The following is a 7,163-nucleotide window of genomic DNA, read 5'->3' as shown; positions in this document are numbered from 1 at the left end:
TCATATTACAGCACAAAGCAGTCCACAAATGGAACATCCATACACTCTCCCCCGAAATCAAGCAATCAACTCAACCGCTCGACATCAGTCAACCCTTAAAGAAATCAAACTCTCCCAACAACAACTATTGAAATCAAACATATAATTTCCCAATCCAAATGATCAAAATTTTGATCACATTAAGCAATATAAGTTAATTGATTGACATACTTAAGAGTAAAACCGGAAAGTACCTCAGTTGATTTGTCGAATCAGCAAAAACAACTCAACAGATCCATTGAACTTGATGGACTAGCTCTCATGAAGTTGATCTTTCTATAGCCCCCCTTGATTATGGAGAGGGAGATATAAGAATAATGCTGGAGAAGAGGAAGAGAGATGAAGAGTTTTTCTTTCGTTGAGACACGAAAAGACTGTTGGTTGTGAAATTGGGTAACAATAGAAATAGTAGGGCAAGTATAACCCTTTTCTATGTGGGTACGAGTTCGGGCTGAGGCCTATTAGAATATCATGCCATGGCCCGCCTTTTTATGTTTCTGATCAGTTCTGTCACGGACTCGTACCTTAGCCTGAGAAGAGTTAAGCCATGGCCTCCATTTTAATATTTCTGATCAGTTCTGCCACGGACTAATGCCTTGGCCTGAGAAGAGTTAAGCCAATCTTCGAACTGTGAGATCAGAACTACTGTATGTTTTAGATGTAGCAACTGGGATTGAAGAAAGGCTTCTGCTATTAAAATATGTGATGCCAATGACTTGTGCCATGTTGTTAATGTAGTTGATTTGCTTAGATACTCCCAATATGTTTCAACACAACATAATTAAATAAAATTAAGAAGAATTCTAAATATTTTAATAAAAGCAAACTAAATAACGTTTTTTTTTTTTGAAATAAATAAAAATTAACAAAGAATAATGAAAATTAAAATAAACGGAGAAAGAGTTTAGAACACTTGGGTTGCCTCCCAAGAAGCGCTTGTTTTAAAGTCTTCAGCTTGACTTTCTTTGATGTCACACCTGGTTTGCTAGAGTGATGGTGGATTTCTGACGATCAATTTCATCACCCCAATAATGCTTGAGACGTTGCCCATTTACCTTGAAGATATCCTTCGTGATTTCATCTTGGACCTCAACAGCTCCATGTGGGTATGCTTTAATCACAATAAATGGCCCCGACCATCTTGATTTGAGCTTACCCGGAAAAAGTTTCAAACGAGAATTGAATAAGAGGACACGCTGTCCTGGCTCAAAATGTCTTTCTAATATCTTCTTCTCATGCCATCTTTTGGTTTGCTCTTTATACAGCTTGGCATTTTCGTAGGCGTGGAGACGAAACTCATCCATCTCATTGGGTTGTAGAAGACGTTTTTCACCTGCGGCTCTTAAATCAAAATTCAAGTTCTTTATTGCCCAAAATGCCTTGTGTTCTAGTTCGACCGGGAGATGACATGCCTTACCAAAAACCAACTGATAAGGTGACATTCCAATTGGTGTTTTGTAGGTGGTCCGATAAGCCCATAATGCATCGTTTAAGCGTTTGGATCGATCCTTGCGAGATGGGTTCACAGTCTTCTCCAGAATCCGCTTAATTTCCCTATTCGAAATCTCTACTTGACCACTAGTTTGCGGATGGTAGGCCGTAGCGATCTTATGAGTTACCCCATATCTAGTTAGAAGGGCTTCAAAATATTTATTGCAGAAGTGAGTGCCTTCATCGCTGATTATTGCTCGAGGAGTGCCATAACGGGTAAAGATATTCTTCCTCAAAAAATTCAGCACCACCTTAGAGTCATTCATGGGCAATGCAGCCGCTTCCACCCATTTTGAGACATAATTGACTGCCACTAGAATGTAGAGATTATTATAAGAAGAGATGAAGGGTCGCATAAAATCAATTCCCCACACATCAAAGATCTCCACCTCTAGAATGTTATTGAGTGGCATCTCATGTTTCTTTGAAATATTACCAACCATTTGGCATCGATCACACCTTGAGGCAAAGAAATGCGCATCTTTGAATAATGTAGGCCAATAGAAACCTGATTGTAGCACCTTGGCTGCAGTTCTCTCTCTCCCAAAATGACCTCCATATTCAGACGAATGACAATGTCGAAGTATGTCTTCAATTTCTTCTTTAGGAATACACCTTATAATCTGATCTGCACATTGCTTGAACAAGAAATGTTCGTCCCAACATAATACTTGACATCATGCAAGAATTTTTTCTTTTGTTGAGAGCTTATCTCAGGAGGGAACACTTTGCTAACGATGAAGTTCACATAATCTGCATACCAAGGCAAGTTCTTTTGATTACAAGCAAATAGTTGTTCATCTGGGAATGACTCATTTATCGTAGTCTCATCATTAACTTTCCCCCCATTATCTAGTCTTGAGAGATGGTCCGCCACTTAGTTTTCAGTCCCTTTTTTGTCCCGAATCTCTAAGTCAAACTCTTGTAACAAGAGCACCCACCGGATAAGTCGAGGTTTTGCATCTTTCTTGGCAATTAAATACTTGATAGCGGCATGATCAGTAAAAACAATTACCTTTGTCCCGATGAGATATACATGAAACTTATCAAATGCAAACACAACTGCTAGCAACTCCTTCTCAGTGGTGGCATAATTCAACTGTGCATCATTTAATATCTTGCTAGCATAATATATAGTATGAAAAATTCAATTTTTCCGTTGGCCTAGAACCGCACCAACAGCAAAATCGCTAGCATCACACATAAGCTCAAACGGGAGATTCCAATCTAGGGCAACAATGATGGGTGCTGACACTAATCTTGCTTTTCAAGATCTGAAATGTCTAAAGACACTTTTCATCAAATTTGAAAACCACTTCTTTTTCCAACAGACTACAAAGCGGTTTAGAGATCTTCGAGATGTCCTTAATAAAACGCCGGTAGAATCCAGCGTGTCCAAGAAAGCTTCGAACACCCTTGACGGAAGATGGCGGTGGTAGTTTTCAATAGTCTCAATTTTTGCTCTATCCACCTCGATTCCCTTACTTGATATTCGATGGCCGAGGACAATTCCTTCTTGTACCATGAAATGGCATTTCTCCCAATTCAACACAAGATTCGTTTCTTCACATCTTTTGAGAACTAATGCCAAGTTCTCCAAACAAATATCGAAAGAATCACCAAATACCGAGAAGTCATCCATGAATACCTCTATAAAATACTCTACCATATCAGAAAAAATTGCCATCATACACCTTTGAAATGTTGCCGGTGCGTTGCACAGTCCGAAAGGCATCCTTCGAAATGCAAAAGTTCTTTAGGGACAGGTGAACGTTGTCTTCTCCTGATCTTCTGGTGCTATAGCAATCTAATTATATCCTGAATATCATCCAAGAAACAATAATAGGAGTGCCCCGCTAGTCTATCAAGCATCTGATCAATGAACGGCAAGGGAAAATGATCTTTCTGAGTAGCTTTATTTAACTTTCGATAATCCATACAAACACGCCACCCAGTTACTGTCCTTGTTGGGATAAGCTCATTACTATCGTTCGTCACAACAGTCATTCCTCCCTTCTTCGGTACACATTGCACCGAACTCACCCATGAGCTATCAGAAATAGGATAAATTATGCCTGCATCAAGCCACTTGAGAATCTCCTTTTTCACCACTCCCTTCATAATTGGGTTAAGTCGACGTTGGTGCTCAATAGAAGGCTTATGACCATCCTCCATAAGGATTTTGTGCATGCAAATAGAAGGACTAATCCCCTTTATATCCGCTATGGACCCTCCCAACGCGTTCTTGTACTCTCGCAACACCCTTAATAACTTATCTTCTTGTTCAGGCTCAAGAGAAGTAGAAATAATAACCGACAAAGAGGATGATTCACCAAGGAAAGCATACCTCAAATGACTAAGAAGAGGCTTGAGCTCTAGTGATGGCGGTTCTTGAATTGAAGGCTTCGAATGAGAACCCAATGATGGCATGTCTAACAATTCAAACTTTGGCTTAGAACAAGTGAATTTTGGTGTAGCCTCCAAGTAATTCACCAACTCTAAACTGTCCTCATTGTATGCATTAATTATTGCTAATTCAAGCTGGTCAAATGGGGATATTTCTTCATGATTATGTCGAACACATGTGTCCACTACATCAATTCTATAGCAATCTTCAGGCTCTGCAGTGGGGAACTTCATAGCTTTGAAAACATTAAACTTCACCTCTTGATCTTGAACTCTCATAGTAAGCTCCCCTTTTTGCACATCAATAAAAGTTCTACCTGTGGCTAAGAATGGTCTACCAAGAATGATTGGAACATCCTTATCCTCCTCCATATCAAGAAGAATAAAATCCACAGGGAATATAAATTTGTCAACCTTAACAAGCACATCTTCTATTGCCCCCCTTGGATACTTCAATGATCTATCTGCTAATTGGAGTGTCACAGTAGTAGGCCTGACTTCTCCCAATCCCAATTTTTGAAATATAGACAGTGGCATTAGATTAATACTAGCCCCCAAATCACACAAAGCTCTACCAGAGAATTGGTTACCTATTGTGCATGGTATAGTGAAGTTCCCTTTTTCCTTAAGCTTTGCTGGAAGTTTCCTTTGAATGATAGCACTGCACTTTTCAGTCAAACCCACTGTTTCAAATTCACTCAATCGCCTCTTTTTAGTCAAGATATCTTTCAAAAACTTGACATTTGCTTTAAAGCTTCAGCGAATGGGATATTAATATGCAACTTCTTGAAGATATTTAGAAACTTTGCAAACTGCTCGTCATGTTTTTGTTTCTTGAAACGTTGAGAAAATGGTGGGGGTTGGTTGTAAGGAGTAATATTATCTAAGCCCGGCTTGTTATGCTCCTGGTTTGTAGTTTCTTTCTCTTGCTCACCCTTCTCTTTAGAGACTGTTTCTTCTGCCACTAAAACGTCCGGTTCCTTTGGTTCCTTGATAACATCATTCAACTCTTTTCCACTTCTCAATATGATAGCATTGCAGTGCTCCTTACCATCTCTTTTTGGATTAGTCTCGGTATTGCTAGGCAAGGTTCCTTGAGGACGGTTGTTAATTGTTGAAGCAAACTGACCCAACTGAATTTTCATATTCCGGATAGAAGTTGCTTGGCTATGGAGTTGAGTTCTAGTCTCTGTCATGAACTGCTTATTATCTGCCATGAACTGATTAGTGTTTGTTCCCATCTGATGTACTAGATCTTCCAAAGAAGGCTTCTTTTCTCTAGGGAGAGCTTGAGGATGATAACTCGGTTGAAACATGGGCTTTGCAGATGAAGAGGCCTCAACTTGATTATTATTACTCCATGAGAAATTAGGACGATTTTTTCAGCCCGGATTGTAATAGTTAGAGTATGGGTTATTCTGCCTACTACCAACAAAATTGAGAGATTCTGGATTATTAGGGCACATATCTCCTGAATGATTGTCTCCACAAATCTCACGTGTAACGGTAGGAGTTTGAATGGCATGAACTCCAAATGAATCAATTTTCTTAGATAGGGATGCTACTTGAGCAGTCAAAGCCGTAAGAATATCTAATTCATGCACTCCTGCTGTTCTTCTTGGATTCATCTTCTCTGTATGATATTGGAAGTTGTTAGAGGCCATCTCCTCCAATAAATTATACCCATCCTCAAATGTCTTCGCCATAAGAGATCCACCTGCTGTAGCATCAACAATCGTTCTGATAGATCCAACCAACCCATTGTAAAAAAATTGGATGATCAACCATTCCGGTAGAGCATGATGAGGACATCTCCGAAGTAAATCTTTGTATCTCTCCCAAGCTTCATAAAGAGATTCACTGTCCAACTGCACGAAAGTAGTGATATCATTCCTCAACTTTGCAGTTTTTGACGGTAGAAAATATTTAGCGAGGAACTTTTTTGCCAAGTCATCCCAAGTGGTGATAGACTCTTTTGGTAATGAGTTCAACCAATTCTTCGCCATGTCCCTCAATGAGAACGGAAATAATCGCAACCGGATGGCATCATCATCAACACCGTTATACTTGAAAATAACACATATCTCTAGAAAATTAGCTAAATGTGCATTGGGATCTTCGACATGTGAAACCTCAAACGGAAATGCTTGTATCATCTGAATAGTAGCCGGCTTGAGTTCAAAATTGTTGGCTTGTATCGTTGGACGACGAATACTAGTATGAATCCCATCCATTAATGGAACATCATAGTCCCTCATAGACTTCGGACCTTCATTACCATTAGTTTGGTCGGCCATTGTATGGTGCTGAGAAGCTTCTCGCTTATTCTTTCTATTTCTTCGACAAGTTTTCTCGATTTCAAAATCCAAAGGAACAAGCTCTGAATTCCCTGTACTACGCATACACTAGCCAAATACCTACAAAAAAAAAAGAAAAGTTTGGTCTAAAATCAAATATGATTGAATTAATATTAACAAAAAGATTAATAAATTAGTCCCCCGCAGCGGCGCCAAAAATTTGTTGTCTATATTTACGCACGCAAGTATACGTATCGAAACAAGTAATAAAGTGATAAGAAAGTATCGTTCCCACGGAGACTAAATATCAATCTATTGCTAATTTTCAATTTATCTCACTCTAATTTTATCCAAACAAAAGTAAAAATAGGAATTAAAACTAAACAAGAAAACTAACGGAGAAAATAAATTTGTAGATTTAAAATCAATGAGTGATAAAATCTAGGTTTATAATTTCTCCCAAACACTCCACTTAATTAGATTATCTTTCCTTCTATGATAAATTAATCCACTATAATTGTCATCCAAGAATACTAAATTCTCTACAAGTCTCTGTCGATGGTCATGTAAAAATACCCTTCTAAACTAACTCCCTATATGTCTATGAGAATTAAATCAAGAAGAATTCATTAAGACTAAGCTCTCATAAGAGATGCGCACGCAACTTGAGTATATGTCTATCTCAAATTAGCGTATGTTACTCTATCTAGGTCATGAACACAAAACAACTCTATCGATATTATTAAGGTTCATCGAATCAATTCAATCAATGGCCAGTTAATTAAATCACATTAAACATAGGATAGAATAAACAATCACATGTGGAATCAGAGAAGAAAGAAATATAACTAATCAAATATCATGAATGGGTTCCATTATAATCCTAGAATAGAAATTAGTTCATCATTGAAAATAAAATAAAATTACAAA

At 38.2% G+C, this 7,163-nt stretch overlaps 1 non-coding gene across 1 annotated transcript; it reads left to right on the top strand.

Moving 5' to 3' along the window:
• The first annotated feature begins 5,730 nt into the window (after positions 1-5,730).
• LOC147381329 (small nucleolar RNA R71) lies at positions 5,731-5,837 on the top strand. Its single transcript, XR_015174653.1, has one exon. It is a non-coding gene; the product is annotated as a small nucleolar RNA R71 (small nucleolar RNA).
• The last annotated feature ends 1,326 nt before the right edge of the window (positions 5,838-7,163 follow it).

This window comes from Akebia trifoliata, unplaced genomic scaffold (assembly GCF_017979445.1).
Source record: "Akebia trifoliata isolate Shusen 1 unplaced genomic scaffold, ASM1797944v1 Contig00568, whole genome shotgun sequence".
In the NCBI taxonomy this organism is placed as follows: Eukaryota; Viridiplantae; Streptophyta; class Magnoliopsida; order Ranunculales; family Lardizabalaceae; genus Akebia; species Akebia trifoliata.
This window is presented reverse-complemented; position numbering and strand designations above follow the sequence as displayed.